General features: G+C 39.3%; 2 long non-coding RNA genes across 2 annotated transcripts in view; one reads left to right on the top strand and one right to left on the bottom strand.

Moving 5' to 3' along the window:
• Window positions 1-15,745, top strand: part of LOC148127804 (uncharacterized) — a 74,325-nt gene extending 58,580 nt beyond the window's left edge. The window contains exon 4 of the long non-coding RNA XR_015740113.1: window positions 13,719-15,745. This is a non-coding gene — a long non-coding RNA (uncharacterized LOC148127804). The remainder of the gene's footprint in view (window positions 1-13,718) is intronic.
• Window positions 15,746-20,303: 4,558 nt separating this feature from the next.
• LOC148127803 (uncharacterized) lies at window positions 20,304-26,113 on the bottom strand. The gene is made up of 2 exons (XR_015740107.1): window positions 24,701-26,113; window positions 20,304-22,483 (listed from the first exon to the last, which is right to left on the bottom strand). It is a non-coding gene; the product is annotated as an uncharacterized LOC148127803 (long non-coding RNA).
• Window positions 26,114-26,276: the final 163 nt, after the last annotated feature.

The following is a 26,276-nucleotide window of genomic DNA, read 5'->3' as shown; positions in this document are numbered from 1 at the left end:
TGATAGTTTTTTATATTGGCTAAAACTAGCTGGAAATGAACAAAACCACATGTTCTCCGGTCCTTAGATGGATAATTAAATATATAATTTTTATTAAAGAATTTTTAAAGGATTCAATCAATAAAACTTTTAAAAAAGGCAAGAGGGGAGGAGAAGGGGAAGGAAAGGAAAAAGGAAAGGAAAGGCTTCTGATCTTTTTAACAGCAGTTACAAATACATTATATTTTTCCTCTCTTTGTAAGATTACAACATGATTTCTTTCCATAGAAATTTCTAAGCATCAAACCCATAAATCACAACTTCATTTTTCTTTTCTTTTCTCACAAAAAGCCCATTGTTTCCAGTCACTATTAAATGTAGTTAGTATCCTTGCTCTGACCAAACAAGTTAATTTCGCCCTTCTCCGCTCTTGCTATAAAAAAAAGTGGAAGATGAGACAAGAAAATATTAAAGTTAACAGCATCCTATCAAGTATACAGCAGAATGGAAAGTAAGCATTCATTTCACATCTTCTTCATGGGACAGAAAACAAGAAGGGCAGACCAGCACACCCCTTCCTATCTCAAATTAGGTAAGAACCAGGCATTTCTTTCTCCTCACCTTGATCACAAAAGTTTGTGAAAGAGAGGATTACTTTTGATTGGGGAGTGTAGCCCAAGTCACTCAATTTTGGAAGGTTACTATAAGTTTACATTAAGACTTCTTCTAAACCTATGGAGAAAAAGATAATAGAAAGAATATAGCTCAGAGTTGAACTGAGTGGTCCTTGGTGTTCTCCATTGTGGTGGAGACAGCATTCAGGATTGGGTGATCAGTCTCTGCCTGTGATTGGACTGAGTCTGTCAAGACTTTGATGACACTCCCTCTGCTGCTAGGGTCCACCCCAGAAATTGATTCAGTCAGCTTGTTGGATGACATGTTAATTTCTTCTAGCAAATTTAACAAATCCCTTCTAATTGATTGGAAAAATAGGAATAAAAACACCAATCCTGAATTCTATTGCAAGCCAGAACCGGTTTACCACTTTGACAGCTGTCAGACTGCAGTGTGGCCGGGGCTCTGCCCTGATCATTGGACTTTGGATTGGCTGAGGGCCGATCTACAAGGTACTAAGGTTCTGGTTGCGGAAGGAGTTTGAATACCATCCTCACCTCCTTCCCGCACTTTGGCTTGGGAGGCTCCCAGCGGTTTCGGCTGTTGGAGACGCTGAGTTTAACCACGGCATCCTTTAAAGGGTCAGAAGACCTGCAGCGAAGAGTACAGGTAGTGAGAGTAGGTTTAGGAAAGTGAAAGGCTGCAGCATGATCGGGGTGACTCCAGAGTAAGATCGTTGGAGTCAGAGATGGCAGAATCACAAAAGGCTAGCCGCAATGTCAGGAGAGTGAAGGGGGCGGCTCGACAGCCATCACACTCTCTAAATCCAGCAGCCCCAGAACAGATGGCTTCATTTTACAGCCACAAGCCAAAGGACAAGGCTGCAGAAAACCCCAAAGGGCTCCAAGGCAGTAGAGATGGACGAGTGCCTCAGGGACAAGGCACTGGATAAAGTGTGGGCTCGAGGGAAAGAGCAAAATGATAAGGAAATGGCACCCTGCATAATTTCCTGCCCAAATGAGGAACAGCCATTATCTAGAGGAAAGAAGCAACTGCAAACTGACAGGACTGCAGTAGCAGAAGCGGCCATAGTGGGAGCTGAAGAGCAGGATTCTATGGAGGCTTTTGAGATCAGAAACTTTTTCTCTACCTGCCCAGCAACAGAGCAACTGCCAGTTACTGATCAAGAGGCACAGAATGGCTCCAGAAGTAACCTTTACTCCCATTTCAGCTGGGATCAGACCAGTTAGGGCACAGGAACCTGAGTTCCAGGTTAATATGCAGGCTATGTTAAATGAGGCAGTGAGGCAAGGAGTGTCAGCTGTCTTGAGACAGACCAGAGGTTCTCCCTCAGAGGTTTCTGCTTCTTCATCCAGAGGCAGTAGGAGACCCAGGTCTCATTATGATGATGATCTTTCCCTGCATACAGAATCAGGTGCGTATATTCCTGCTGTAAGCTCCCACTCCATCACATCTGACAGTGGCCAGGTGATGGACAGAAACTATTCTGATGATGAGGGCCTCAACGAGGCTGACCAAGGCTCTATCCCTGGCTTGTTCCAACCTGCCATTTTTATATCTCTCCTCTTTAAGGCCAAAAAGGCCACAGGGCGAGGCTTAGTCCCTGAACTGGAGGAGCCTGCAGACCCCTCTGAAGACCCCAATGACCCATTGTTTTCTGAGAAAACAGTCACAGCAGATGTCATCCCTGCGCCAAAGATGTTCACCACAGTCATCCAAAGACAGTGGTCATCCCTCGGGTCCGGTCCAAGCCCTTCCTCTCTAGACAAATTGTTTAATGTAGGAGGCGATCTTTCCGAGGCCCTGGAAGTGCCCTGTGTTGACGCCCCAGTTGCAGCCCTGCAAGCCAACACAGACATCCCTGGGGAGCCTGAGGACTCACTGAAGGCTGAGGACAAGAAGGCTGAGCAAACGTTTCAAAGAACACACCTGTCAGCAGCATGGGCAGTGAAAGCTTCCACAGCTGCATCTTTCTTCAACAGGGCCTCTCTCATCTGGCTCCAGGAGCTACAGGAGAGAAAACCACTGGACGATGTCAGATCACACCTGCATGTGAACAAACTATTGGCAACAGTGGAATTTTTCAGCTGATGCCACACTGTGTGCTGACAGATTTGCATGCAGGGCAATAGGGGGAACAGTGGCCTCTCATCGCTTGCTCTGGCTAAAGCAATGGCAGGCTGATATGAGGCACAAGTGGAGGTTGGCCACAGCCCCATTTAAAGGGGATAAATTGTTTGGAGAGGCTCTGGACAAGGTCCTAGTAGACTCCAAAGACAAAGGGAAGGTTTTGCCATCCAAGTGATTATAGACCAACTCCCTATGGCAGATGCTCCTATTATAGGACCCACGAAACAGGAGGGGGATTCCCCAGACCCCAGAGGTCTTTCGCACCCAGGCAGGAACAAAGCCAGGACAGGATAGGTAGAAATCATCCTTTTAACAATAAGCAGCCCTTTCGAGGGGGTGGGGGTCGTCCCTTCCAATGCCCCAGATAAAATGGAGGCCAACCCTCCAATTGGGGGACTGCTGGCCTTGTTTGCCAGGCATTGGGAGGAAGTAACCACTGACACCTGGGTCTTGGAGACAGTCTGCTCTGGACTATCTATAGAATTCCACTCTATGCCGCCAAGGTTTTTCATTCGTTGCCCTATATCTAGGAATGCAGAAAGAAGGAACCTTATGGAAACAGCTATTCAGCACCTGCTGGAGATTCAGGCTATTCAGCCGGTGCCTGCAGGTCAACATGGCATGGGATTCTATTCCATATTGTTTGTAATCCAAAAAGCCTCAGGGGTGGTGGTGAAGGGCAATTCTGGATTTGTAGCGCCTTAACCACCAGGTGAAATATAGGCGGTTCAAGATGCATTCACTCCAGTCCATCCTGGAGGGAATTAGGGAGGGGGACTTCCTTACCTCCATTGATTTAACGGAGGCCTGTGTCCATGTCCCTATTATCCCTGCTCATTGACAATTTCTCAGGTTCTGCTACAATGGGAGGCACTACCAATACAGGGCCTTGCCCTTTGGACTTTCCTCAGCCCCCAGGTCATTCACTAATCTGTTGGCATCCCTGGCAGCCCTCCTTAGGGCTATATCAGTTAGGGTCCAGTGTTATCTCGATGACATACTGGTCCAGTCATCTTCCCCATCTAGAGCTGTAGAGGATTTAGAGATCACCATTCAAGTGCTCCAGGAGTATGGCTTCTCTGTCAACGAGGCCAAAAGCCACTTCACTCCCACCAATACCTTACTCCATCTGGGAGCTGTAATAAATACTATTTCCAGCAAGGTGTCCTTATCCCTAGAACATCAGGAGAGTATCAGGGAGTTAATTGGACAAGTGAAATCTAGAGTATCCCTGGCTCCACTTTCTAAGCTCCTGGGGAAAATGATATCCTGCATTAATATAGTGCCCTGGGCTAGACTGCACGCCAGGTCACTCCAATGGTTCCTTCTACCCTATCAGAAGAAAGGTAGGAGTTGTTCCCTCTTACAGGTCAGATTAACTCAGTTGGTCCTGAAATCTTTAAGATGGTGGGTCATCTGAAGTGCTTTCCGTGGATTCCTATTCAAGGAATCGAACAGGTTAGTGCTGACCACAGATGCCAGTCTTCATGGCTGGGGTGCCCACATTCAATCCAGGGTGCTTCAAGGACAACGGTCACAGACAGATTTTGATCATAATATCAATTGGTTAGAGCTTTGAGCGGTCCATCTGGCCCTGAGACAATTAGAGGACGTGGTCTCAGTTAATGACATCCTAATTTTGACTGACAATGTGTCTACCAAGGCACACATTAACTGCCAAAGGGGGGACTCATTCAGGGCCTCTGATGCTGGAGGCAGAGCAGCTCTGTTTATGGGCAGAGAGACACCAGGTATCACTCAGGGCTGAGCACATTGCAGGCGTGGCCAATGTTGAGGCTGACTGGCTTAGCAGGGCCACCAAAGTGGCATCTGCATCCCGATTTGTTTCAGGAGCTGTCAGAGTGCTTTGGATGCCCAGCAGTGGATCTCTTGGCTTCCCAGGACATCACGCAACTCCAGAGATTCTATTCCAGGTTTGCAGTTCTGGGGGCGGAGGGAACGAACACCTCATGCAGCCCTTGACCACAGGAGCTCCTGTATGCCTTTCCTCCTCTGCCTGATCCTGAGATTAATCCAGAAACTGTTGGTGGAAAGAGCAGAGCTTATCCTTGTAGCCCCTCATTGGCCCAGGAGGCCTTGGTTTGCACACTTAGTAAACCTTTCCATTTCCAGATCTTGGAGGATACCGGAAGACAGAGTGTTGCTCGGCCAGGGGCCAATATTGCATCCAGAGCCCCAGTGGCTTCACTTGGCCATCTGGAGATTGAGTGGAGATCTCTGATCTGGGACAATTATTCCTCCAGAGTAATAAGAACTATCCAGGCCTCCAGGAGACCCTCCACCAACCGCATCTATGATGCAACCTGGAAAGCTTTCAGTGCATGGTGTTGTAAGTATGACATTGTCCCTTCTGGGGCCTCAATTGCCCAGGTGCTGGACTTCCTCCAAGAGGGCCTGAACAGGGGGCTTTCACCTAATACTCTGCTGAGGCAAGTTGCAGCCTTGTCCTCTGTTCTATCCTTGCGGGGAGTGGAATCTTTGTCTAGACATCCCACGGTCCGCAGGTTTCTGAAGGGGGCTACAAACCTGAGGCCTCCACTGGTTCATCGATATCCAACATGGGACCTCTCTAAAGTCCTGCAGTCCTGAGGCCCCATTTGAACCACTGAGGTCAATTACCTTGTCTTGTAAGGTAGCCTTTCTGGTAGCGATCATCTCTGCCAGAAGATTTCGGATCTGGTAGCCTTGTCTGTCAGGAAAGACCTTTGTGTGCTTCACACCAATCGAGTGGTGTTAAGACTAGACCCTTCATTCATGCCAAAGGTGAACTCATGGTTCCACAGATTCCAAGAACTAATTTTACCTGACTTTTGTCCTCATCCTGTGCATGCGTTAGAAAGACGATGGCATACTCTGGATGTTCCGAGGGCGTTGAGGATTTACATCAAGAGGACATTGTCCTTCAGGAGGTCTGAATCCCTCTTTGTTTCCTTTCAACCTTACACCATGAGCTGCAAGGTAACTCCAACGACTGTGGGGAGATGGATAAGACTTTGCATATCCAAGGCTTACCAAACACAGGGACTTGCAGTTCCTCCAAGGATAACAGTGCACTCAACAAGAAGTGCGGCAACATCAACGGCGTGGTCCACCTAGGCCTCTCTGGAGGAGGTTTGCAGGGTGGCTACCTGGGCCTCTCCTTCTCCATCAGACACTATAAGCTGGACTCATTTGCTTCTACTGAGGCAGCTTTTGGACAGAGGGTTTTGCAAAAGGCCCATTCTGTATAAGGGACTCAGACTGCACTAGGCCACACCAGTAGGACAGCCGGCTTTGGTATGTCCCAATCCTGAATGCTATCTCCACCACAATGGAGAAGGGTCGTTGGTCCTAACCTGATACAACCTTTCTCTTTGTGTGGAGATAGCATTCAGTCCCACCCTTTCATGGTGCGTTCCGAATGTAATGGTGTGTATTATACTTATAGGAGAACACGTCAGTCTGTCACTATTCCTTCGCCAATTTCTGGGGAGGTCCCTAGCAGCAGAGGGAGTGTCATCAAAGTTTTGACAGACTCAGTCCAATCACAGGCAGAAACTGCTCACCCAGTCCTGAATGCTATCTCCACACAAAGAGAAAGGTCGTATCAGGTTAGGACCAACGACCCTTCTTTATATAGATACACCTGTTTTTGCTGCACACAATGGTAACACTGAGTTCTTATGCACTGTCTAAATGAGATTAAATACAAAATTAAGTACTTCCATTGACAGTGCCATACAAACTGAACTCTTTCATTGTGCAAATGTTAGACTACCGGTATTTACAAGCATTCTGTAGCATCAGAACAGATGGCTGTTGTATTTAATTCATCATTTGTCCCATCCTGTGCCTAGTTCACCTCCCCACCCCCATTCTCTCTGAATAATTTTAGATCTTTATTGTGAGGTCCACAGTAGAACTTCAGCTGAGGGGAAACATTCTCTGCACTTTATCTGAAAAGCAGCAAAAGATGAAGCCTTCTAGTGCTTTGGAAAAGAGGGGGTCAACCTATTTTCCAAAGCACCAGAAGGCAAGACAAGAAACAATGGATGGAAACTAACCAAGGAGAGAAGCAATCTGGAACTAAGGAGAAACTTCCGAACAATGAGAACAATGAAACAGTGGAACAGCTTGCCACCGGAAGTTGTGGGTGCCCTATCATTGGAGGCTTTTAAGAAGACATTAGACAACCACTTTTCCTAAATGGTATAGACTCTCCTGCTTCAGCAGGGGATTGGACTAGAAGACCTACAAGGCCCCTTCCAAACCCTATTATTCTGTTACTTCTTCTCCTCTGTTGCTACCTTCTTTAGAAGAACAGCGTTTTCAGAATAAAAGGAAGAGGGGAAGGCTAGTTACTTGCTTGTCTTCTCCTGAATGACGTTGCCTTGCCTGCTACTCCCAAAAGTGTAGAAAATTCTCTTTCTCACTTTCATGACCCAAAAACAACTGTGCAAAAAGTGGAAGGATATTTTCGGCAAAGAACTAAGTCAAACTTTATACATTTTCTGTGTTTTGCTTTGAAAGTAATGGATATCTCTAAATACAGCATAGCCAATTTAATTCTGAAGCCTACTTTAGCTCCAGCATATGGAGCATAACTGTAAGGTCTAAAAAAGGAAGGGGAAAAAGATTATTTTAGAAGATCTGCTTATACCAGCTTGACATTTCTTAGGAATCAAAACAGAGACATATCTGCAATTTCAATAAATGCATTTATTGAGTGACAGCTTTACCAGATGCTAAATCATCTGCTAAGTTATGAATATTGTAAAGAACTTCAAAAACAACTTCCAAAACTTCATTTGTTGCTGTTCAATCATTTAGTCATTTCCAATTGTTCCTGGCACAATGCTTAGCATTTTGCTAGAACTGTGTGTTTCTCTGTGTTCTTCTTTTTTTTTTTTTGTAAATTGTATTTAAGTTTTCACAGAGAGAAAAAAAAATACAAATAAACATCTTTTTTGAAAGTAGCGTAATCCCGGGTTACATTTCTTTGTACAGACACAAATTCAGGTTCATGCTCATTTTTATATTCTATTCCATATCTTATTACTATTTTACATTTTCTGCATAGCTTCTCCCATCTTTTAATTTTCTCAATTTTATTTTAATTATCTCATCTCAATTCAAATCATTGTATTTATATTTTTTGTCTGTCCTGTTTCAATTATCTATTATATTTTCTCATTAAACAAAATTTCTCCTGTAGTTGCTAATCGGAGTATGACGCCTTTATATCTTTTCCCTAAAGTTGTAACATTCAATATAATATATAACTTCCATTCGGATTCTGGTTGGTACATTCTTAAAATACACACTGTATTCTTAAAAAAATATAAATGTATATAATTAAAACAACATTTCATTCCAATTCAATTCTATCATTAATATTAATATTCATTAAAGTCTTAACATCTTTAACATTACTTTTCAATTAAATGTCATACTTCTAAGGGAACAATTATAAGCTTTCCATAGTTAATCCCCCCCTTTCACTTATATTTTATAAAACATTAACTAATTAAAATGTACCCGTTCCTTCCTAATTCAATTTTCTCGTTTATTTTATTTCATTTATTTTATTCACAAACATTTCACTAAATTACACTAACTATTTTATCCCTCATTTTAATCATACGTTGTTTCCAATTTTCTAAAGTTATTTCTATTACTAATATAACAATACAATCTTATGTACCTTTACAGAATCCCTTTTTCAGTTAGATTTTCACCCATTATCTCTAAATAGGCCCTGTTTCTCTATATCTTGCTCCGGTCCTTTGTAACTTCTTTTCCTTTCCTTCTTCCCTCTCTTCTTCTCTCTCCCCTTTTTACCCCCTTGTCTCTCTACCTCTGTTTCTCTCTTCTGTATTCCCCTTTCTGTTGCTTTCCAGTATTATACTTATTTTTCGAATTATTTTTCTTTTCTTTGGTTGTTTTTTTAAGTCTTAAATTCTCCATTCTCTTTCCCCCCTTTCCTTTTTCTTCCCCACATAAAATTGCTTGTTCATTAAAGATGGCTTCTTCTTTGTCCCAGTCTTCTTGTTTTGCAGTCTTGTTGTTTCTCATAGTTCCAAATCTCCATTTCTGAGAATTGAAAAACAAAGCCAAAAGAACCCTTCCCTTCTTGTGCATCTTCTTTGTACTTTTTAAGTTCCATTTTCAATTCATCCAGAAGTGGTGCCATTGTATAAATTTTTAAACAACCACCCGATTGATTTTAGTCATTCAAATATAATAACCAAAAATCCAAAGATCACCAAATAATCCAAATACACACTGTTTCTTTTTTGCTCTTTTTTTTCACTTTCTCTTCCTGGGGTTACTATTTAGTTGCAAAGTTTCAGTTAAAATGTATCTTTTAGAAGTCTTGTTGAAGTTTTACTTTAGATTCTTTTTAATTCAAGGCAGTCTCCTCCCTCTTCCAGATCCTGCTCTTATTCTTTTTCTCTCCTGATTATGAAAAAGAAAAATTTTAATGTCCAGAAATCTTTATTATCCCTTTGGCATTTTGTTTTATTTTCAGCTTAATTGCCTATTGATGTCAAAGTGGATTTTTCTGATTTCTTATTTAAGTCTCTTAGTTGTCAGTATAGGGAAGGAGAGAGAAGAAAAAAGAAAGCCAAACCTTTCCCTTTTCACTTTCCTTTGCTCCTTCTGACTCTTCTTTGGGAGTGATGTTATTTTTTGTAAGTTTAAATTCCAGGGTACTTTAGTTGTTGCTTTTACAATTTAACCCGGTCAACCAAAACTTTCACTTCTTATCTTCCTCCTGCACATTCTTTTCCGGTGGAGTTCTTCTTTGTGGTGGCCATTTCTGACCACTGCTGCGACCGCTTCATTATTAGTACTTCCAGTGAGCAGTCTACATTTGTTTGCTTGCTTATTTATGGTTTTACTTCATTTATGAATTTGATTATTTGTTCTTGTTCTAAGGTATTTTCCACAGTTTTATCCAGGATTATAAATCAGGTTTTCTTCACTCATTCTTCCTTATGGGCCACAAAAATAAAATAGGACTTAAGACATGAAAACATATTTCACTTTTATTGTTTGGTAGATTAGCAGTAGTTAAAATGATAGATCAATCCAAAACACAAACCGTTCAACTTTTATTGCTATTTGATTTCATATAGGACAAAAATATTTGTTTTCATGTATAGATACTATTACACAAGATGGACACATATGTAGACAAGATTAACGTACAGTGCATTCAGAAAGCATTCAGAAAGTGTGCACTGTATGGGAAGAACAACCATATCATAGTGTAATATTGTAATATTTTTAAACTGACAGTTAATCCATATTATTAAACATATAGTAGGCACTGATTGACAGTATTATACTGTTCTTCAAATACTTGAAAGTAAGAAATTAATAGCTGACATTTTTTCATCTATATTTCAAGTCCTTGTTAGAATTTGAAAAAAAAGGAAAAACCATCTCCTCTTTTCCCTTACTATGATAATTTACATCTGGGCAGGGGCAGAATTTATTTACTTTTGTTTTTTTTAATTGATACCTCTGAGATTTTATTTCACTGATAGATTATTCGGGGACTTCTTTGTGAATCTCCATCCATTTTCCTTCTGTGAATTCTTTTGTGATTGTATAATTGCCTTTAGGAGATGACCGAGCTGAACCCGAGGGAGGGGTCAAACATGGCATAAGTCATGAGTCCCTTTGCATCCACGAGAGATCTACTAAGTCCAGCCCACTTTGAATTTCTTTCTATTCTCAACTCCCGCTAATTTCCCTTGACCATTAGTAGTTCAGATTCTTGTAGAAAATTTAAGTTTGCAATAAATCTTTATACTCATTTGAATGGCTTGATTTTCTTGATTTCTCAGGCACTTGAAATTTCCTATTTTAATTAATTCAACAGAAAAGGCCATGCAGATGGGTTGTTTATGGTACTGATAAGCAACTAATGGAGCCAGGATCCAAGGTGCTAAGTAGGGCTAGGGTCAAGACTTCTTGTTTATCTGTTTTGCATCCTGCCCTGAGATTTGGAACAGAATTTTGAATGATTTACTTACTTACTTACTTACCTATGATGCTATTGCATGCTTCTTATTTTTCTTATTAGTCAGACTCCTAGAAAATAATCATATAGGAAGCCCCAAATGTAATGTTGGCAAAAACCCATTGCATAGAAAGAGGCGAAAATAAATGCAAGAACCATCTCTTTTGTATAAATGCCAAGCTTATCTGCCGCATATGTGTGGATGTTTTAAAAGGGGGTTTTATGAGAGGTAATGGGAAGCAAATTAAACTGAAATAATTGTTTGTTCAGAAGCCATACTGTCAATGTTCTGAGTAATGCCAGCTTCTTTTCTTCCAGGAAAAAGTGACACTGCCGGCAAAATAATGAGTATTTTGCTACTTATTTTATCTAGTGCTTACGTTGGACTTCTCTACTTCAAAATAAAGCATCAGGTGCACCAATTATGGCTTCCTGGAAACTTTATGCAAGGAAGTGTCTCTAATTCCTCTGTTTAGAATAGCTCATCTCCATAAAAATGAGCACTTTAGTAACTTAGGCAGGATGTATGAAATTCCATAGAGCAGGTGGTATCTTTGAATCATTCATGAATTTTGGTTTGTAGCACAGAGATATTTTCAAAAATAAGGAGCCTCCAGAATGACTCTGAGCTACCATCAGAAACTGGATAGCTAATGAAGAGATTTGTAAGTGCAGTAATATAATTTCGATGGGAAAAAAATCATTAAATAATTAGTTCTTAAAATAGGATATATTCCCTCCTGAGTAAAATCCACACAATTACAAAATATGTACTTTTTATATTAATGATCCTATAGGCTAGATAAATGCAAGATCCATGTCATTAGAAATGAATATCCTGTATTCTTTATTGTCTTAACTTTTACTATATCTAAACCTCCCATCTCCCTAAAAGAGGAGCTCTGGATGGTATGAAATATAATATAACTGAAACATTTAAAAATGTATAAATTTAACATTAGAATTAGAAATTAAATTAGGACTTAATTTTTTAAAAAAATATAGAATAATGTCAATTAAGCATCAAAAGCGGGTGGAAGTCCTAATATGGACATTTATTTATCAGATATATATAGCTGCCCATCTCACCATATCATTCTGGACCATGTACAGTAACAACCTGTTAAAACAATTAAAACAACAGTTAACTGTAGCTAAACACAAATATAAATGCAAATAAAGCCCAGGAGAATGGACCAGTATCTTTATATCCGATATAACCATTTGGGGGGCTCCCCATTTCTCTGGGCTCCTTTTCCAAACACTTGTGATTCCCTCTTTCCCCCAAGGTTTTCCATGGGAAATGCAGTGATAATTAGGAGAAGCACTAGGAAGTGTGTTCCATTTTTCTGGTACCAACATTAAGGAGGCAGCTGATGGCTGCCTGTTTCATTTCAGTTGGTTTGAATTCCTGAATTTAATAGTAAAATATCAGTTAGCATTTATGAGATGGAGTGGGTATCTTGGTCCTGATGACTTTGTATTTCTTCAGAAGTAATTCAATTGATGGTCCTTCAAAAGAGGTTAGAACCATTCTTTTTCAATGAGGCTTCCCTCCCCCCGCATCTTTGATCCAACTAAAAATTACCCCTTTTGGTCCAGGGTTCAAAATCTTGTATGTGTTCAGAATCACCTAAGAATGAGCAATCTCAGCTACTTGGGTAAAATGAATTAACAAAACCTCACCTGCCTTTTGATTTGGATGCTTTCACTAATGGTGATGCTGTAATTGAAGTGTTCAAATCCTATTATAGATAAGTAATTTTGTTCTTGTCATGATGAATGTGTCACTTCTGATTCCAGTCGGTTTTTGGCTAGTACACCAAACACCTTGATAACTTGGTACAGTTTCACTAGACAATACAGGGGGAAGGAGGGAAAAACCCTTCACTGTCTTCATAATAATAAAAAACTCACTTCATGATTTATTTTCTCCTTCCTAGTTGTCAGGGATGGACACTTACTTCACTGACTTTAGTTCAAGAGAATACTAAAGAATCACATAAATTATGGGGTACAGACAGAATACAGTGGGACTTGTGATGGTTGCATGAGTAATTTCTCCACACTAAACTACAGCTTTGATTTGAGTAGCATTCATACAAATCAGAATCCATTTATACCCGAGTACAAACTATTTCAATAGATCCTGCGTTCTTGAAGAATAAAGCCATCGAAAGCCCAAATCTCTGTGAACCAATAATGACAAAGGAAATGGAATAAGGTTCATTATTATCTGATTGCCATCCTATTATAAATGAAAAAATCCCATCAACAGTACAATGTATGAAAAATGATGGCTCATGCACAATCATTATAGGAATTAGATCCCAGATTGATCTCAAATTAGATGCTGACATTTCCCGGGACAAGTCCTTAAGATTGGCTCAAAGATCACCTCTGTCAGTAGTGCACTAGTTGGAATTCAGTATTGTGGGCTAACTCTGCCCACAGCCAGGAGTTCAATCCTGACCGGTTCAAGGTTGACTCAGCCTTCCATCCTTCCCAGTTCAGTAAAATGAGGAGACTGTTGGGGGCAATAGGCTCACTCTATAAACCACTCTGAGAGTGTTGTAAGCACTATGGAATGGTATATAAGTCTAAGTGCTATTGCTATTAAAGTAGCTCAGATTGGTCTGATTTTTTATTGTTAACTATATACAATGGCGGAATAATTCCGGCTTGCATCTTTGTGCAAATATAGTCAGAGTTAACAGTCTATTTCACATGTCCTACAAAGCCAAAACATAATTTGTTTGATTTGACTTCGCACATTGTATGAATCTAGTTATCAGCTGCAAAATACAAAATCAGCTATGCCTTATTTGTTATAACAAGGTTAAACAAGTTGATCCATCACATGTGAAACAAATGTCTAAAATTAGGCAACATCTTTGCTTCTTTAAATATTGTTTTTGGTCTTATTTTTTTCTCCTAGAAAACTGAACTTGAAGGAAAATCGGCATATCCTGGCACCTGATTTCTGCTTGGATGGCTACTATAAAAACAATAACTTTAAGCAGATAAAAGAATTATAACTAGAAATTATGACCCCGTCAGAACTGAAAGAAAGCACTTGTCAGTAATTGTAGACAAATCTGCCCAATTTAGACTATTTTTTCTAATCTTACTGAAAGACCAGCTTCCTAAGAAGAATGACTGAATTAGGTTTCAGCTTTGCTTATTCTTTAGTCCCATGCAACTGAAGGAAACATACAGAATAGTAATAAAATGTGAGATTCTTGATTCTTTCTTAAGAGTACAATAATGTTAGACTTTTATTATAAAATGTGTTTGAAAACATGAATAAGATATCCTGGAATCTTATAAGTCTGAAGGATTTCTAGAATTTTTTTTTTAGTAAAGCAGGACTGTCTTCAAGTAAAAACAAGTGCTGCAAAGGATTGTATGTTGATGTTGCAACATCAATTTTATGAAAGGAAAATAATTATGCATTTACTTATCGTATAAACCACAGTATTTCCACTTTGTTTAGCACAAAATCTTCAGTTGTTGTAGCCTAGAACTGTGTTTTCTGGTTTTCTTGCTTTTTAGTATCACACAAATAAATGTTAAAATGTACTTCTTTACCAGATTTGGGGTTACAACATTTTCTGATTCCCAGACAATAGGCCAATGATTTTAAAAGTCAGGATCCTTTTTGCAATACCCGCCAATGAGTCTGTTGAACTAAAATGTCTCTGAACATTATTGGTTTTAACAAGATCAATTTTTTTTAGAAAGAGGGGGAGAATCTCAAGAAAGTTCAAAGCCCAAGGTAATTCTTTTTAATTAGTGAGTAAATTAAAAAAGTAAAGAGAATCTGTGTTTGTTCAATGAGAGGTATTTTTGGAGAAATATCTGCTGCAGCTCCAATAAGGAAACAAAAGGGCCTTTTGTTTGGACTGGCATTGGCCTACAATTGTGACAGTCTTCTTCTCACTTTTTCATTAGCCATCACTTTTAATATGAGGATCAAATGCCCTTGAGTCTTGACCTTGGATTGAGTAAGCTTGCCTTCTTTGTTTGAATTGATAACCCTAACTTGAACCTCATAGAATGTAGCCGCTTTTAGCATTAATGCTCAATGGATTATCTCTGCATTATTCTCTTAAGGAGGTCAATTGTCCCTATTCCTGTCACTGCTTTCATTTGAATAAGCAGACATCCAGCTGCAACTCTGAATGTCACAACCCACCAGAACAATATATATTCCTCCCCTTAGTTCATATAATGGCTCTAGTTTTGACATCTGTGGTAAATGTGAGTCAGAAGTGAAGATTCAGCTGTGTTCAAATTGCATGAGATAATGCAGCATTCACCGTTGAAGAAGGAAGCACATGTTCAAGTACAAACACTTGTCAGGAATGCATAGGAAATGCCAAGTGTTAAAAATTTGTTGAAATCACTACTATAGGTCATTCCAAATTCCCCTTTTGGGTCCATCTTCCTCTAATTGCCTTGATATTTTGTGGCATAAGCAGAGAGAAATTCATATTACAACAAGTTATAGATCATTCCATTGATAAATTTAGTGAATACACAGAAATCAAGGACATGGAAGAAAAAAATCTTATGATCAAAAGAATATGAGCAGGTTTGCAAGATAGATATTCATTATTGAACAGCCTAACTAACTTATCTGGCCTGCAAAATGCAATACACTGAAGCGGAGTTAACTCAGAGTTTTATAATTTAATCATGGTTGCTCTATTATAAAAAGATCTTTAAAAGTATTGTCAGTTCAAAGCATTCATACCAGTGTGTGTTGGTTGGTACTACTTTGAAGTATAACTTATTTTGATGAGGCTTTCTAATGGTTTTTTTTTTCTGTTTTCCTTTCCTTTTTTATTTTTATTCAAATAAAAACCAATCCAGTAAAAGCTGCAACAGATGAATGAAACTAATAAAATAGGAGATTCTGTTCAAATTGTTTCTCGGAAAATAATAAAATTCAGAAATTTCTTCAGATGTAAGATTGAAATAATTTGTGATTGCATAATTGATTATTTTTTACTATTTTTATTTTGCTCTGCTTTTATCATTGTTCTGATAGCATTATTGCTTTAAGTTTTGCATTTTTTTTTGTTTTTAAGTAAAATAAGATCATTCTTCAAACTAAACCAAATATAAATAAAAATCCACACAAATAGAAAAACCACATGATTTTGCTTTGAACAAATGTAAAAAAAATACTTTTTGGGGTAGTAGTGATGGGGAGATGCATATTATGGCTCTGTCTTAAAATAATGCAGGCAGATTTCCAAAGTCTATATAAGTTTGGCTTCTTCATAGTACCAGTAAGATGCTTGTAACAATCCCATTGAGGGATTAGATAACTCACACTTCTATTAATTCGGAAGTAATTACAGCCAGGTGCCAAGTCTTAAGAAGGAAATCAGTAGAACGACTTGTGACAATCCTAATTAAAATCCTGTTCCCTTTTAGGAGGTCCAACTAAACACTCTTCCTAAGGTTACCAGATTTCAGCTGCAAAATTCCACTTGATTGGCATCTAGCAGCAAGGAAGGATAGGACTGCTATATCAAAATCAAATTCTACCTTAGATGTTTCAGTAAACATTTGTAGACTTTTCTTTGGTGTTAGAATGTGAGCTTTATTAAAATGTCATTCGATTAAGCTAATTTTTTGCTTGGTTTGATGGGTGGGTTCCTTTTTCTGAGCAATATCTATGAGAAGAAGTGAAAGACAGGCTCTTTTCCTTTATTTTTTAAATGCATTGTTTTGCTGCTTCTTTCTATTCTGCTGCTTAGCTTTTCACCCTCAGTCCATAAAATTAGAAAAAGGTGCAGATTCACAATAGGAATCAAAGAGCTATAACTTTCTACTCCTAAAGGGTGAAGTATTTCAATAATTGGATGGAAGCAGTGCATCTAAGGCAGTCCAAAGGACAACTGCAAATGAAATTTTCACAAGCCATACTAGGATTCTTCAGTGGTGATGCGAAACATCTTAAGCTTCAAGGACAATATTTGCCTAAAGCAGAGGTTCTCAGTCAGTCATTTCAGAAACCGTGCAAGAAAGTTGGAAAAGAGTGACGCCAGCAAAATGCAGCCTGTTCTAGAGGATATGAATTATGAGAGCATTTACAACAGTAACATTCATTCCCAGTGACTAATAAATATCAACCTTTCAGTGCTTTTCTAACCTTACTACAACACAACTCCAACACAGCTTCAAATCATTTGCAGGGTCATGTTCTTTGTCATGAGAGAGAATGCACCATGCACATATATCTAGAATTTGTCAAAAGGGAGGTTATTATTATGCCCCTATTATATATTCAACCAAATCTACGGTGACATTCCCATTGTAGGTTAAACTATCTGATTAAATAAAGAACCTCTAATCTTCTATTCAAGTAAATGCAATTTTTGGCCTTTTGGACAATTAAGAAATAAATGCACCGGCCATTTGCTCTAAGCACTACTGCTGTAAAACAATTTGTCCTGAACTCAGCAGGGCTTTCTATGGAAGTGACAAGGCCCTGGAACAAAGTCATCTCTAGACAAGATGGGCAGCACACAAATATCTCCTGCACTGGAACTCCAATATATGTACAAACTTTGTGCCCATCCATCCAAATATACATGTTCAGTTAATTGTTTCAAACTTCCCAAGCATGGAACAGCAAGGATTTCAGAAGTATGCAAGCTGAATAACATAAGTTAAAATGAAGAGGGCGTTTCAAGCAAACATATTTCTGGCTCGAATTATACTGGCAGTAAAACACAAAGACCTTCCCATTAAATTAAATGATGTAACTAACAATTTTATATGGCCCTCTATCTTATTCAATGTGACTTGTAGGTGGTATACAATCAACGATTAAAAATAAAGTTCCAATTATTAAAATATTTTTTTTAAAAAAAGAATTGCTGGAGAAAAACATTCACAAACAGGTATAATCGTAACATAGGCTCCCCATGTTACTGAAAAACCACGTTCCTGGGGCCTTCCGAAGGCTAACAGGGCTAACCTCAACTTAAGGGGAAATGGTGTTCCAGAGGGTGAGAGGCAAAGCAGAAGAAACATGTTGTTTGGGTCCTGTCAGATGGAACCCCTTAAGCAGATGGGACCCACAACATGGTTAGATGTGATCAGGAAGGAAGTGGTCCATGAAATTTAGAGAGATTTAGGTTTTGATTTCTAAGGATCTTAGGTAATATTGTTATCCTCTGTGAGAGCAATGTGGTGGTGCAACGGTTAGAATGCAGTATTGCAGCCTAATTCAGCTCACTGCCAGGAGTTCGATCCTCACTGGCTCAAGGTTGACTCGGCCTTCCATTCTTCCAAGGTGGGTAAAATGAGGACCCAGATTGTTGGGGGCAATAGGCTGACTCTGTAAACCGCTTAGAGAGGGCTGTAAAACACTGTAAAGAGGTATATAAATCTAAGTGCTATTGCTATTGCTAAGTGCTCCATGTTGAAAACTACGTGCCCAAGAGTAGAATCAGCAAGCTGGGGATAGCAAGACACATTTATTGGCCAGTGGGAGTAAATGCAGTTCCCATCTGTTTATTTACTGTTACAACATTGGGTAAAATACATTTATTCTAATCAGGAGACAAAAGTCTATGTGCATAGGGTGACACTATGGAAAGCACACTATTTGGAATGGGAACTTCCTCTATCATCCTGCTTGTTTGGCGCAGTGGCTAGAATGCAGTATTACAGGCTAATTCTGCCCACAGCCTGGTGCTCGATCCTGACAGACTCAAGGTTGACTCAGCCTTCCATCCTTCCGAGGGCAGTAAATGAGAACCCAGATTGTTGGGGGTGATGGGCTGACTCACTTAGAGAGGGCTGTAAAGCACTGTAAAGTGGTATATAAGTCTAACTGACATTGCTAAGTGGAGCTCAAAGGGAGAGGATTGGCCTTCCCCCACAAGACATATACTTTGCTTGCATGGGATTGTCCCATATCTGTGCTTCATTTCATGTCTTGTTCTCTATGGAAAGTACAGGTAGTCCTCATTTAGCGTGGCTGGCTGGGGAATCCTGGAAGTTGAAGTCCACATATCTTCAGATAACAGATAATCAGAGTTGTAAGGGACCTTGTAGGTCATCTAGTCTACCCCCTGTCTAAGCTGGAGACCTACACCATTTCTGACAAATGGCAGTCCAATCTCCTCTTGAAAGTCTCAAGTGATGGCGCTCCCACAATTTCTGAGGGCAAGCTGTTCCATTGGTTGATTGTTCTCACTGTCAGAAAGTTTCTCCTTATTTCCAGGTTAAATCTCTCCTTGTTCAGCTTCCATCCATTATTCCTTGTCTGACCTGCAGGCGCTTTAGAAAATAGCTTGACCCCTTCCTCTCTGTGGCAGCCCTTCAAATATTGGAAGACTGCTATCATGTTTCCCCTGGTCCTTTTCTTTACTAGACTAGCCAAGCCCATTTCCTGTAACCGTTTGTTGAAAAACCTGTGTTAGAACATTTAGTTCTGCACCTAACTCTGGGCTGATTTTGAGGATACGAATTGTGCTTCCAGCTCTGTATGTCCCTTGCCAAATATAGAATCAGAATAATTTTAAAGCTATAATCATAAACAATGCTGTTAATCAGTATCCTTAGCACCTTTAATTATTCACCTTTCATGCTGCAGTCAAAATATCAGGCTATTTTGTAATTAGAAACTTTCTCCCAAAGGATTAGAACTTTAAGTAAGTGAACCAAGTGCACGTTCACACCAGTCCACCTGCTGTGTGATGAAATATTGCTTTCATTGCCTCCGTGGCTTGGAAGCAGATGAAGTGCAGGATCTGCTTCCCCTACACAAAATGTCTCTCTCTCTCTCTTCTAAATAAGAAATGACATTTCATGAGTTTTGCAATCTTCACTTTTGCATCACTAAAATGTATGCTAAATGAGCCCCAACATAAGGTAAGAGCTGAACATCCTAATGCCAGGATGCAGGAGACAAAAGTAAGGAATTCAAATTACAATAGTTATATACGTTATAAAAGAAGGCAGATCCTGCCTGAACTTTAGCAAAAATTTACTAACGAAGTTCCATAGTGGAGCCAATGACCCAGAGAAATTATGGATTTCAATTGAAGTGTTCAAATGGGAACCAAATAACTGTTTGCCAGAAATGCTTGCATTTAGATTCCAGCACTAAGTAGGGGCTGGGCATTGGCCCTAAATGATCTCTGAAATTCTGAAGCCAATTCAAAAACAGTGTACATTTACACTGTTGATTTATGATTTAAGGAATCATAACAATCTGTCTCATATAACAAGATGCATTATTTTCCATTGTAAAGCATTTCAATATCCCCAGAAGATTCATTTAAAGTTTGCTAACTTCTGTGAGAATGAGGATGGAATAAAGGATTATTTGGCAAAGAACTAAACATGCTAAACTGTGGGCTTGGGTGGGGAATTAAATTTAATGCATTGGATATTTTTCTTGAGAAGAATCTCTTAAAAACCAATTTTCTAATTTCTCTAAGTCTTCAAAATTGTTCTCAGACATGGCAGAAAAAAATACAGCAGGGTGTAATGTCAAATCTATTTATGATTTATAATAATGCATTAGACAATCCTGTTTTTTAAAGAAAGATGTGTACAATGCCTTGCATTATTGTTGAACATAAATACTGTTTACAAAGGAAATGATTTGCACCATTAACAAAGAAAATACAACAATGGTGAATACAAAAAATGCTTTTAAAAAAAGAAATCTTACAATGAACCAATCTTTGCACAAGGTATCTGGATGCTATCCTGCTTTATTTCATTTTGTACTAAATGGGATGCATAGAAAGAGCTACTCCGTTTCTCATTGATACAAGCTTCAAGACTCATTGACCAAAAACATTGACCAAAGGGTGGATCTGCAGATTACTGCAAAGGGACAGTTATCCATCTAATATGTTGCTATCCTTCTAAAGTAGTAACCTGAAACTAAATCATGATACAACTTTCAGTCACAGTTATCCCCAAATAAGTTCAGTCTTATCTTCCACATATCTGTTTGGGTCCATGGAAGACTGTTTTTGTAGGTTAACAGGCTGAATGGTCACCTGTTAGAAATGCACTCATGGATCCTGAAGAAGGGGCTGGGCTGTGAGAATAACCTTGGGAGACAGAAGGAGGAGCCACAGCCTAGAGAGCAATCTGATAAGAGAAATCTCAGTCCAAAAGAGGGATGGGCATGAAAAAAACATCTCAGAAGAGACCCTCCCTAGTTTTCTAGAAAGTAAAGGCGGGTGAGGGAGAAGTATCTTTAGACTTGCAAGATTTACAATAGACTTACAATAAAGGTAGCACTATTACAAAACCAAGTATTTTGATTTCCTGTCTGCATTATTTCAAAGAGTAACAGAAGGGCATGGACTAGATCATCCCCAATCCCCAGTCCATGGACCAGCACCAGTCTGAGACAGGCCAGAAACCAGGCCACACAAACAATGTGGCCCTATCCACCACATGTAGGCAACACATGAACCCATGCCCTGTCTGATCTGCGGAAAAATCTCTCTCCACAGAACAAGTCCCTGGTGCCCAAAAGGTTGAGGCACACTGGACTAGATGACTTGTTTTTCTTTTTTTTAAATAAACTTTATTGATCTTTTATAGCTTTAAAAAACAAGAATAAATAAAACAAGTAAAAAGTAAAAAATCTCTTCAATTCGACAATTCAACAAGCTGTGGCAATTTTCTTATACTGCTATTTTGTGCATTGTTTACAAATATATACAATTTATGCAACTATAAACATTTAACTTATATATTGTTTAACCTTAATTCATCAACCTTTTAACTATCTTTGTTCAATCCAGTCATACCATTTTCCCCAAATGGACTAGATGACTTCTAAGGCTTGGTCAACCCTATGATTTCGGTGGTCACAAAATGATGCAGCACTGGAGTTTGTGTCTGAGAACTATTATCTCTTTGACTACACAACAGAGAGGGTGTCAAAAGCACAGAGCACTAACTGCCATACATGCCCATCAAAGCGTTTCCAAACCATCCGTTTGCTAGAACTGCCTGTTAACATAAGGTTTATCTTTTGTGCAGAGTGTTACACACGCATCCAAAGACATTCTTATTTGTCTTCAGACTTTCAGTTGTTCCCCTTTTGTCCCGTTAATCTTTCTGCCCAAAATGATTTGGTAGAATAATAACAGAGCAGTTCTACTTGTCTGCTACAATCTGTCTGCCTGCTCTAGCTCAGATTTTAACTGAACTCTGTATATACAGAGATCTTTTTGTGTGCATTAAGCTCAGCAAAAACTAAGCCATTGCTTGTCCTAGGAAGTCCATCTTGCCATAAAATGGAATGCCTCCATCCTTCCTTCTTCTAACTTTGTGTTAGTTTGTTTTCCTGAAGTGGAAAAATAATTGAGGTTCTTCTTCCGCCTTTCAAGAAATACTGTGGAATACAAGTTGAGAGGATTTGTATTCACAGAAATGGATGGCTCTCTCTGCACACTCTTCAGCCAGTGGAGTTGCCTCTGAAAGTGACCGTAAAAATCAATGGGTGCTCCTCAGGCTTAGCCTGTTGGCTTGAGATCCAAAATCTGATTAAAAATCCACAGGTTTCCTCTTCTTTTGAGCCAGCTGAATTAAGCTGTAAGTAGAGATGCTGGTCCCAAACAAACCCAAGAACAGCGCCGCCTGATGTATCAGTGTATCCGTGGGGTTGATGGCTAACTTCCCAGCTGCTTGGGTCTGCAAGAAGGCAAAGCAAATTCCACATTGAAGCATTCAGATGGGGAAAGATGAAGCTAACAGATCAGGACCTGAAATACTCAAAGATTCTTTGTGGGAAGACAATCCTGCCTCTTAGCCTTGGTGTTCTCTGAGCTTGGTTGTTTTCTTCTAGATATTTCATTACCATTGATGGTGTTACCTAATTTGGGTAATGAAATGTCTACCAAAAAAAAAAAAAAAGCCCAAGCTCAGAGAGCACGAAGTACCCCTTATTTCCATCCTGAGCTATAAATATTCTCCTTTATTGGAGTCTCCTAACTATCTGCATGGGAATTCCTGCCACAGGGCCTTCCAATATCCACTTATTCCCTTTAGTTTTCCATTTATCTTTCCTACGATGCTATAGTTCATGGCTACTGAGCATGCTCCATCCTACCTCAGTTCCCAGTTGTGAGACTTTGCTTCTCCAGTTTTCCCAAACCCCATTTTCCTGAATTGTTCTCTTTTAGTTTTCAGAGGTCCTGGTCTATTTACTACATAATCCTTTGCTTTGGGGTCTAATTATTTCTATATATACCCCATTCGATCTGTCTTCGGTGGTTGGAGCAGAATGGCTGACTAGCATCTTGAGTCTAATTTAAAGGATGGCCTTGGAGCACTGAACAAGAGTGTCCTGCCACAGATTAGGGTCAGCACCCTTTTTTTAAAAGAAAAAAAAGAAAATCCCAATCCCATATGTTGTAGTCATATGAATGTTCTGGAACATGGGCTTTCTTCTGATTTTCCAAATGAAAAGCTGGAATGAATTGCCAATGTCGCCAAGAGTTATAGCTGTATTTACTGACTAGATTTTTTTTTTTATCATCCTTTTATTACTTTATAAGTAACTCAAGGTGACAAACGCAACCTAATACTCCTTCTTTCTCCTATTTTTTCCCTGCAACAACAGCCCTGAGAGGTGGATGGACTGAGAGAAAATGATTGGCCCAAAGACCCCCAGCCAGCTTTTACGGGACTAGAACTCCCAGTCTCCTGGTCTCTACGCTAGCACCTTCACCACTGGACCAAACGAGAAGATGCCCTCATTGCTGATGGGCTCTGGCAAAGGCTTCTTATAAAGAGCTTTTACTCCATTTCATTCTGACTGCTGTGAGTAAGCATAAGGGAGGAGAGTTTATGGCTCTAGCCTTGGTGAATGTCACCGATGCTTTCATGTATTATGAACAGAAATTCATACAGGCATGCAGAACAGAGACGACAATGTAAGAATTCCAAATAATAAGAGGCGAAGGCGTGCAAGGTGACCAGAAAGTCATTCTATATTGAATTGCCATAGAAACCAGTGCTTTTGCCATTTTGAGCATACGATCCCCTCTCCCACTGGCACCTCTGAGACTTCCTGATTAAGAAGATGGTAGGTGCTCTAAAGGCCATGAGATGTGATGAATCACAGAAAAAGCTGCTTCATTCATTCAAATTGTCCCTGCACCTAGTATATTCTTCTGTGTTGTTATAGAACCCTATCCGTGGGTAAGCTAGAAAAATCAAAAGGCTTGTCTACGAGTCTGTGATTTTTGCATAGATGTTTTAAATATTCAAACCATACTCCATTAAGACAGGAATATTTTACGACTCGGCTGTGTTAAGGTTTTAGGAACCTCACCATAATTAGCATTATTTACATTTCCTCCACATTCTAATGCTGCAGCGTTGTGTTCCTGGATGTCTGTGAATAGATAATTATATATGTTCTTCTACTCAGAAGTAATTCCTGTTAAATATAATGGGGGTTTATCTGGGGGCTAAGTAGGTATTGGATTCAGTCTAAATGAATGTTTGTAATTTATTGAGGTTGATTCAACCTTCCATCCTTCCGAGGTGGCTAAAATGAGGACCCATACTGTTGGGGGCAAAATGCTGATTCTTTAAACTGCTTAGAGAAGGTTGTAAAGCAGTGTAAAGTGGTATACAAGTCTAAGTGCTATTGCTATTGTAATTAAAAACCTAGGAGAAAGATAGTTTTATATTAAAAAAAACCCTGAAAAAACACAATAACCAGTTATCCAGATTGATAACCAAGGCATCCCCCTATAAATTTAATTAGACTCCCATTGATGGCTGGAAAATCGGCTCTAGCAAATTTAATATTCTTTTGCTATGTGACCCAAAACAGTAGCCCTGCAGAAGTGTTAAGTAAAAGCGAAAGATGGTAGGGAGAGAAATAAAATATCTTACCTGCAATAATCTTATATAACCCGGTGTGATTTTCCGCAGGTAGATGACCATTTTTGTCCAAGCTTTTTGGAGACTTTCAATGTCCAATTTCCTTTTTAAAAAAGGATGAACTGGTAGACAGCCACAACTTAATAAAAACAAAAACTTGCCATAGAGGCTTACATGATTAGCTAGCTGAACACTTTGCCTAGACTGTTCTATAAAAGTACAGTCCTGGGCCAATATGAAATGTGTTCAGATTGAAGCAATGTTGTTCCCATTAAGATTTTTACATGCCACTGTCCTACAGATACAGTATATAAAGCCCAAGCCTATTATATAAGCTGCCACATGTGATTTATCATCAAAGCTTAAGTGTTGGCAGAAGTCCCTAACTCTTCAGCCGAGAGCAAGTTATGTCTCCAATATCCGAAAACTCTTCTGGTATGTTCGAGCCTTATTAAGAAAGCAAATCAAAAGCGGCTTGCTTTATCACAAAGCGATCTAAATCTTGGCTACTTTGGACACAAGGAAAAAGAAAAAACCATACGGACTCGATTGAAAAAATACAGATCATTATGAAGTTGAAGAATGGGGTAGGGAAATCAGATTATTGGGAGGCTGGGATCACATTTTATTTCCGTAAAAATAACACCACAATCTGTTTTATTGATTTCATGTGAGGACATTTTAAGAGAAGGAGCTAAGATGAGTACTGGACACACATGGCTCGGTCTAGAAAGTTAAATGTTTTCGTGGTTTTTTTTTGTTGGCTACACATGTAGATGATGCCAATTCTCCTGAAGTGTTAATGTCCTCTTGTAGGCTGAGTGCTCCCTTGTGTTATCATTTCACCAGCTCTTTTTCTGAAAAGAGAAGAAGAGTAATAGCAATAGCACTTAGACATATACTGATCCACAGTGCTTTACAGCACACTCTGAGCGATTTACAATGTCAGCGCATTACTGACTCCGTCTCCCTTGAAAACAATAATAAAGTCGGGATTAAATAAATAAAATAAATAAATAAATAGAGAAGTTCCCCGAGGATGTGCTTTAGCGTGAGTCCTAAAGCTAGGAAGAATAAACCTCTGGTCCTAGTGACTGACTCGGATTGGACCTTCAAATATTCTTGTATCTCATGGATAACTCAGGGAAATATAGGATTCTGGTAGGAACAGAGCCAACAGCATTGTTCTTTTGATGCTTCAGTAGCATTGTCTGGTAGATATAAGCCTAAAATTATGCCAGGCTTCTAGAACAGGAGAATAAAGCTCATCAGAATGGAAATACAAGAGCCAGCCTCATCATGGATCAACAGGGGAAGTCATGTTTGCATGTTCAGACAGGCTTAAGAACAAACGCTGTACAAAAAGTAACAGGATTTATTTTAGATCAAGGGTCTTCACACTTGGCAAGTTTAAGACTTGTGGATTTCAACTCCCAGAATTCCTGAACTAAAATGACTGGGGAAGGAATTATGGGAGTTGAAGTCCACAAGTCTTAAAGCTGTCAAGTTTGAAGACCCCTGTTTTAGATAGACCAATTATCTGGATTTCTTCCTACTGAACTCCTGCATTGCAATAAAATCCTTTCGC

Source organism: Pseudonaja textilis, chromosome 1 (genome assembly GCF_049901715.1).
Source record: "Pseudonaja textilis isolate UNSWEBS1 chromosome 1, rPseTex1.2, whole genome shotgun sequence".
Lineage (NCBI taxonomy): Eukaryota > Metazoa > Chordata > Lepidosauria > Squamata > Elapidae > Pseudonaja > Pseudonaja textilis.
This window is presented reverse-complemented; position numbering and strand designations above follow the sequence as displayed.